This window comes from Petaurus breviceps, unplaced genomic scaffold, assembly GCF_028583685.1.
Source record: "Petaurus breviceps papuanus isolate PSGF00001 unplaced genomic scaffold, PetGlider_PUasm1.0 90808, whole genome shotgun sequence".
In the NCBI taxonomy this organism is placed as follows: Eukaryota; Metazoa; Chordata; class Mammalia; order Diprotodontia; family Petauridae; genus Petaurus; species Petaurus breviceps.
The window spans coordinates 11,554,002-11,562,694 of record NW_027187349.1 but is presented as its reverse complement, the minus strand read 5'-3'; the positions used below and the strand labels follow the sequence as shown (position 1 = coordinate 11,562,694).

The 8,693-nt window shown below is 35.4% G+C and overlaps 1 pseudogene; it reads right to left on the bottom strand.

The window, feature by feature from the left end:
• Nucleotides 1–7,834: 7,834 nt before the first annotated feature.
• Nucleotides 7,835–8,247, bottom strand: LOC138147920 (small ubiquitin-related modifier 2 pseudogene; annotated as a pseudogene).
• Between the last annotated feature and the right edge of the window lie 446 nt (nt 8,248–8,693).

The following is an 8,693-nucleotide window of genomic DNA, read 5'->3' as shown; positions in this document are numbered from 1 at the left end:
CAGCTTCTCTGATTGTGGCTTCTGTAACTCGATAGAACCCGAGTAACTTTGCTGTTCTGTAGGAGGAGAGGTACAGCCTTGAAAGCCGGGCAGGTTGTTGTTGTTGTGGTCATTGTTGGGGTTTTTTTCCCGTCTTCTTTCTCTCCCTCCCTCCTCTCCCTTCTTTCTGTGAGCTGACAAACAGAACCACGATTTTGCTGAATGAAGCCAGAGCCTCTTTGCCTCTGAGAACTGATTTCAAGGCAATGATGAGATAGAACCAGTCTAGCTATTTGATTTCTTTTTTTATCTGTGACTGGAAGGGGGCTGGAGAAAGGAAGACATTGGAGTGGGAGAGGAGAGAGAGAGACACACACACTGAGACAAGTAGTACTGCTGCTTGCCCAACTCCTTTAGACGAAGCTAACTGTAACGAGACAGTGACAAGAAAGATGATGGATGTTTTTGGAATTTGATCGTCTCTGATCATTGGAGTGAAATATGATCAGGCTACCACACAAGAAACTACAGAAACTCTTTCTAAAAAAGGTAAGAGGCTGGATCCTCAGCTGCATTGGAGGGGTGTGGGGGCATTTTGGGGAAGTTTTAACTGTTTTTGAAAACAAAAAAGTCATGGGTTTTATAAAGGTGGGAGTTCAATCAAAAGTTATTTGGTGGGATGCTGTGACCTTTTCTGAGTCCTAAATATTAAAAAAAATACCCCTTGACATGACAAATGATACACTGGTGAAGTGATTCATGCACAGGGAAGTCTAGCCCCTCTTGGGATTGGTGCCATTTTCCTTCTCTTTCTTATGTGAGAAGTGCTATATGTTCTAGGCAAGATGAGCTTCATTTTTAATGTTCTCAGGTGATTCTGGCTACAGTGAGTTGTTGAAAGGGAGCCTCTCATTTATCAGTGTGCTCAATGTTAAGATGATAGGAAAAAAAAAGTGGGATAAACTCTTTCCCAGGTTGTAGATTACTATGTTTGAAAATTTAATTTTGAGGATTTTGTTTAAAAATATCAAAACATTCTCATAAACTAATTGATGGGGATTTAGCAGTTTGCTCATTCATTTGCCAAATAACTCAAACACTTATCCTTAGCCAAACATAATGAACATACATGAAATTCCTAGGCAGCTGATGCATACTATCTTCCACAATCTGTTTGTAGGAATGATGACATAAATTGGCCTAAAATTATTATATCCTATGTAACTGAACCTTTATTTTAAAAATCATGATTTTCTAAAAGATTAATGGAAATAATGAGGTATTGCATTAAAAAAAATAGATTTAAATTTCCCAGTCTTCAGAGTATGTAATTTAGGAGGCTTTTTTCAAAAATAAATTTATTTTATTTGTATAAGCATTTATTGCCTCTCCTTTCCACTACTCATATCCCCCAATTGAACAATTAAAAAAAGAAAACTCTCATGAAAAGATGCATAGTCCAGGAAAATATTGTCTGTTCAAAAATACATGTCTCATTCTGTTCTCTATATTACCTTTCTGGTAGGAGGTAGGTGGCATGTTTCATCTTCAATCCTCTGGACTTCTGGTTTATCATTGCATTGATTAAAGTTCTAAAATCTTTCAGTTATTTTTCTTTATAATGTGGTTGTCACAGTATAAGTTGTTCTCACTTGGGAGACTTAGTTTGCATTAAAATTTCATATTTGTGCTTTCACCTATGTTCATCTTCTTGGAAAGAAAATGTTGAATTCATAAAACTTCACAAATGTGTTCTTCATGTCTATACAGAATTTTAGTTGATGTGTGTTTACACAATGTTCTTACATAATGTGGAAGTAAAATTCTAAGGCTGATAAATATTTAAAACCATCCCTAAAAATCTAATCTTTTTAATCATCCTGTGAAGTGTCTGTATTGGGTAGCTGGGGCAATTGAGGCATACAACTACCAACTAATGTGTTCAGCTTAACAAAACAAAGTAGGGGCAGAGCTGAGACTTCTTGAATCTCCTTTTTATTCCTTAGATCATCCTTGAAAATAGATTCAGAAAATCTTTTTAAAATGTCCAGTATCCCTTTCCTGTGAAGTTGATGTATTTGATGTGTGTGAATATCAGTACCTAAAAATATAGAGTGTAAGTGAAATAGTTGAACTTTGTATTTTAAAATTACTTGCACATAGCATACTTCTCTTTAGGTTAGCTTCTTTCTATGTGGTTTATTCTGGGTATTTTTGTTTGTTTAGGTACGCCATGTGCTTATGACTCAGGATGAATTTATTTGCCTACTTTGCTCCTACATGGAAATGATATATTTTAATTTAGTGTCAATTCTTTGGGTTTTTTTTTGAGAGAATTATCATGTAGCTATGGGTACCTGAGAACAATAAGGCATTTGATACTATCGTTTCAAGAAGAATTTTAATATAATCAACAAATATCGAAGAGTTATCACAGATAACAAGTGCAAGGAGTTAACTGTTCCAATAAACAAACATCACCATCGTATATTACACTGATCCTTTTCTCTTATGGTATTTTCTCTTTGTGATGATTTCATTCTTTTTTTCCTTTTCTTTGATGAAAAAATAGCATCAGACCAGATGTAGGCAAAATTCAAATAATCAAGAAAGAACTTGATAGAACATCTAGTCCATCCTCTATCTTCAGACATTCCAGGAAATCAACAATAGTATTTTGATATTGGGCTATATTTAGAGAGGCATAGCTTCCAGGAATAAGGAGTTGATAGTCCTATACTCTACCCTGGTCAGGCTACACTTGGAATAATAGTGTGTATTCTGGACAACATATTTAGGAAGGACATTGATAAGATAAAGGACTTTGAGTCCATGGCCCACAGAGATTGATTGAACTGACAATGTTATGATAGTGATTATTATTATTTTATCTTACAGAATCACAAAGTTGGAAGTGAACTGGATGACCGTGTAGTTTGCAAGCCACTATTTATAGAAAGAAAGACAAAACCAAATAAATAATTGGAGGAAAATTGTTCATGGGTAGGATGAGTCAATATAATAAAAATGACAGTACTACCTAAATTAATTTACTTATCTAGTGTTATACCAAACTACCAAAAGATTATGTTGCAGAATTAGAAAAATAATAACAATTCATATGGAGTTACAGAAGGTCAAAAATCTCAATGGGTGTAATGGAAAAAAGTGGGAAGAAAGCAGGCCTAATAATATGAGATGTCAATTAATACTACACAGCAAGAATACAAAAACAAATAGTACTCTTTAAAAAAATAAATCAATTAATGGAACCTAGATTAGGTACCTAACATTCAGAAGCAAACCAACCTAGCAGCCTAGTATAAGGGCTTACTGTTTGATAAAAAAAAAAAAGCCAGAAAAATTGGACAGCTGTATGGAAGAAATGAGATTTGGACTAACACATCATAACTTTTTCCAAGATAAACTCCAAATGGATACATGAAAAGAGAAGGGAAAATGGCCTATCACTCATAGAGGAAAAATTCTATGACTACTGAAATAAAATAGATAATTTGATTATTTGAAATTAAAAATATTTTCACATAAATAAGATTAAAAGGGGAACAATTAACTAGGAAAAAAATCCTTGCAACAAGTTTTTCTGATAAAAATTTCATTTCCAAGATACACATATAAGTTGCTGATTCAAATTTACAAGAATAAGAGCCATTCCCAATTGTTAAATTATCTAAGTATATGAATAATCAGTTTTCAAAGGAAGAAACCCAGGCTATCTCTAGCTATAGGGAAAATGTTCCCAATTACTATAATTAGAGAAATCAAGCAATTCAGAGGTCTTACCTCATATCCATTAGATTGACAATGATGACAAAAAGAGAAAATGACAAATTTTGGAGGAACTGTGGGTAAACAGACACTCTGATTCACTGTTGGAGCTGTGAGTGGGTCCCATTATTCCCCCAAACAATTTGGATTTATTCACAAAAAATTTACTCAATAATTCATGTCCTTTGCATCAGTTATACCAATGCTAGGCCTGTACCACAAAAAAGAAATCAAAGAAAGAGGAAAAAGTCCTATATGTACAAAACTATTTATAGCGGCTTTTTGGGGGGGGGTTGTAAAAGACGGGAAACTAAAGGGATTCCTATCAATTGGGGAATAGTTAAACAAACTGTGTATATGGATGTAATAGAATACATTTGTACATGCTTTCAGAAATCAGGAAAAAACATGGTTTCAAAGAGATATGGAAAGACTTGTCTGAATTGATGCAGAATGAAGTGAATAGTACCAGAAAATTTTATGCTATCACCTCAATATTATTTAAACCAATGATTTTTGAAGACTTGTATTAACTAATACATGAAATGAGCAGAGTCAGGCAAACAATTTACATAACAGTAAGATGAAAGAGAAGCAAATTGGAAAACCATAAGAATTCTGATCCATTCACCAACATCCATGATTCCAGGACAATGATAAAACATTCTATCTTCTGAATAAAAGGTTATGAGCTCAAGAGCAGAATGAGACATATAGATTATGAACACAACTAATGAGGAATTTTGTTTTTCTTGCCTACAGATATTTGCTATGAAGATTTCGTCCTAATACGATAGGGATGAGATACAATAGATTTCTGTTATTCTGACCCATACCCAAAAAAAGATCCCTACCACAACATGCTCAACAAAGGACCATTCACTTTCTGCTTAAGGACCTTCAGTGAGGGGCATGGGGAACTCAACTGTCTTCAGAAGCAATCATTTACATTTTTGGATAGTCCTAATTGCTAGGAAGGTTCCTCTCCCCAATATTTAGCCTATATCTGCCTCCTTGCAATTTCTACTTATTTCTTCTACTTCTGCCATCTGGGGCCAAAAAATTTAGTCCCTCTTCCACCTGATAGACCCTGAGATATTTGAAGACAGCTATGATGTCTCCCCTTAGTCTTCTCCTGGGCTAAATATCCTCATCAATCCATCCTTGTTGGGTATTAACTCAAAACCTTTCACTATTCTTATTATCCTCTTCTGGACACGTTTTAGATTCTCAGTGTCTCCTTCCTACATGTCATGACCAGAATTCATGCCTTTATTCCAGGTGTGGTCTGATGATAGTCAAGTATCACAGTAGAGCAGGATTATCAACTCTTTATACTTGAAGGCTCTGCCCCTCTTCATACAGTGTAATATCATATTTGCTTTTTTTTGGCTCTTATATCACTGTTGACTTATATTGAACTTATAGTTTGCTAAAATACTCTCAGATATGTTTTAAAACAAATCGCTGTTTAACAAAGTATCACCTTGTCTTGAACTTGTGAAGTTCAGTTTTGGAACAAAAAGCAAGGGGCTTTGGTTATCCCAATAAGATTTCATCTTAGTAGAAGTAGTCTAGCATTCTACTTTGTCAGATATCTTTTGGGGTCTACTTCTGTCATCCAGTGTATTATCTCTACTCTCCCCACAACCCCTCACCCTGCTGGATTTATATAATCTACAAATTTGTTAAGTTTACCATCTATGCCTTGATCCAAGTCATTAAGAAAAATGTCTAACATCATAGGGTCAAGCATGGATGCCTGAGGCACATTATAGAGAGATCTCTCCAAGTTGACTTTGAATTATCGGTGACTATTCAATCAACAAGCATTCATTAAGTATTCACTACTCATTCAGTCAATCATTAAACATTTATTTTATTGGGAAGGCTTCTAACTTATCCCCTTTATAGATAATACTTGCTAATGGTTCTAGATACTACTTATCATTTTAAGGAAAGCTCAATTTATTCCTGTTCTCTTCAGTGTTTTTTTTTTTAAACAGAAATGGGTGTTGTGTTTTGTCAAGCTTTTTTCTGCATCTTCACTAAACATTTATTAAGCACCTACTACATGCCAGGTGCTCTGTAAGTACTGGGGATACAAAGAAAGGTAAAGGCCAGTCCCTATTCTCAAGGAGTTCACAGTCTAATGGAGGAGACAGTATGTCAACTATAATCTACAAACAAGTTATATGAGGGAAGACACTAGTATTAAAGAGGATTGGGAAAGGCTTCCTGTAGGAGGTGGGATTTTAGCTGCTCCTTGGAGGAAGGCAGGAAAGTCAGGAAGTGGAAATGATAAGGGAGAACATTCTTTACATGGAGGTCAGCCAGTGAAAACATTCTGAGTCTGGAGATGGCCAAGTGTAACATGATGAACAACTAAGAAGATGGTGGAGGGGGTGGCGAGTGAATAGGGGCACAGTGAATAGAGCACTGGCCCTGGAGTCAGGAGGACTCAAATCTGGTGAATTCAAATCTGGTCTCAGACACTTAACACAAAAACTAGCCATGTGACCTTGGGCAAGTTACTTAACCCCAATTGCCCTCCAAAAAGCAAAAAACATTAAATTAAATTAAAAAATAAGAAGATGGTGGAATTGGAATATAGAAAACATTTCTTTTATGCAAAATATGGATGATAACAACAGTATTTACTTCAACATGTAATTGTGAGGATCAAATTAAATAGTCTAAATAAGCCACTTTGCAAATCTTAAAGCACTGATGCTAGCTATTATTGTAAACCATTCAACTAGTTCTGAATCGATCTGATTGTACTACCAAAGAGCCCCAGTTCTCTGTCTCTTCCAAAAGCAGAATGTGAGTCCTACTGGATGCTTTACCAAAATCTAGGTAAACTTTATTTTTAACATTTCTGAATCTACCAGTATAATAAGCAAATAATGTTAACCCAGTGCGATTTATTTTTGATGGAGCCATGTTGGTTCTTTGTGAACACATCTTTATATAAATTTTTGCTATCTTTTAATTAGGCATTTTAGAATTTTGCCAGTAATCAAAGTCAAAGTCATTGGCATATAGCTTGCCAACTCCCTTCTTTACCCAATGAAAATGCCCCCTTTTAACCCTATAGTCTTTTTTCTTTTCTTCACAATTTTTCAAATATCAGCTGTCATATCTATCAGTTCTTTCAAAATCTAAGGCTCCAAATCACCCGGGGCCAGGTGATTTGAATTCAACATGAGCAGCCAGGTGAGCTCTTATTTGTAGTGGTTACAAATAACCACCATAATATTAAAGTAATTAAAATAATATATTATAATTAATATAATATTAATATAATAACATTAATGACCACTATAGTAACGAATGTTGGTTATTAACCACTGTTTTCTTCTATCCTTTCCAGTCTACAGGTCATTTTGGCATGGAAAAAAGATACAAAATAGTAATTCAGCAGTTCTACCTTCTCTCTCTTGCTAGTTACTGTCCCATCCACATCTTATAGTGACCCTATTCCTTTTATTCTCTTTTTTTTTAAATTTTAAACAAGAAGTTTATTTCAACAACAAGATGTTTGACTTGAAGGGAAAACTATCTAGGATCAATTTCTTTATAGTAATTTATCCCTACTGAGAGACAGAGATTGCCCTACATGTAACAGCTACGTACAAAAAAGTTATAAAATCGTCCTTGGTTTTACAATGATAAAAGAAAAACATTGAAATTATCCAATCAAACAAGATATGCAAGGATTTTTTTGTGGTTTTTTTTTTTTGTTGTTGTTAAACAATGAGAGCAAAATAACTTACTGGAATATAAAGATAAAAGTTGAATGAGCATGCCACTAATGGAGAAAAGTGATATTTTCACAGAACCAGTTTGTTTTTTCCCCTCCCCATCTCCATTTGATGTTGATCAAAACATACCATCGGCCATTTAGATAAAAAAAAATACTCATTATGCCTGTGCACATACACCAGTTACTTTATGCACAATAAAGGAATGGGGAAGGGAATCAAAGAAGAGAGAAAACTATACTGCAGTAGTCAGGAGGTGGATGAACCAAATCTTGGTTTTCTAATTGAGAATGTATGCGTTTTCCTTGGGAGCACAGTTCTGGAGTAGAGTTGTAGATTGTCTTTTTAGTAAGCGCCTCCTGAATGCTGCTGGAATACATCAATTGTATCTTCATCCTCCATTTCCAACTGTGCAGATATGTCTGTTTCATTGATTGGTTGCCCATCAAATCGGAATCTGATCTGCCTCATTGACAAACCCTGTCATTCACAATAGGCTTTCATTAGTTTACTAAGTGGTGTATGCCTCTTAATCTTAAATTGCATCACCAAACCATCTTGCCCTGCTACCTTCAAATTAATGTGGTCGTTGCTTTCAGTCTTGACTCCTTCCTTCGGCTTTTCCTGGGCCATGGCGAGTCCGGGGGTCTCCTCAGCCTCCGCTTCACAAAAGAGGCACCAGGATGGTCCGCTCCAAGGGAACAGAGGGAGAAGCAGCAGCTGCAGCGGCAGGAGCAGGAGGAGGAGGAGGAAGATGATGGTGGTGATGGTGAGGAAAATGAGGAGAAGAAAGAGGAGGTGGAGAAGGAGGAGGAGGAGGAAGAACCTTTTATTCTCTTCTTTAAAATGTCGAGATATGGATTTCACAAAGCCCCATTTCAGTGTTTTATTATCATGATAGTCAAGAAGTTATTTTTTGTCTTAAAGAAATCTCACCTGTCTTGATTTATATCATTTCCTCTTATTCAGTCTCCCATAGATAGTGACAAGGGCTTAGCATTAGTCTCATAAACTCTTAAGGTAGGAGTTGTCACATATTTGTCTTCTTTCATTTAGAAAAAAAATAAAACAGGCTCAATTCTTCATGTATTTCTTGAAGAAACCATTTTTCTAGGAGGTTTGTGTGTGTGTGTGTGTGTGTGTGTGTGTGTGTGTGTT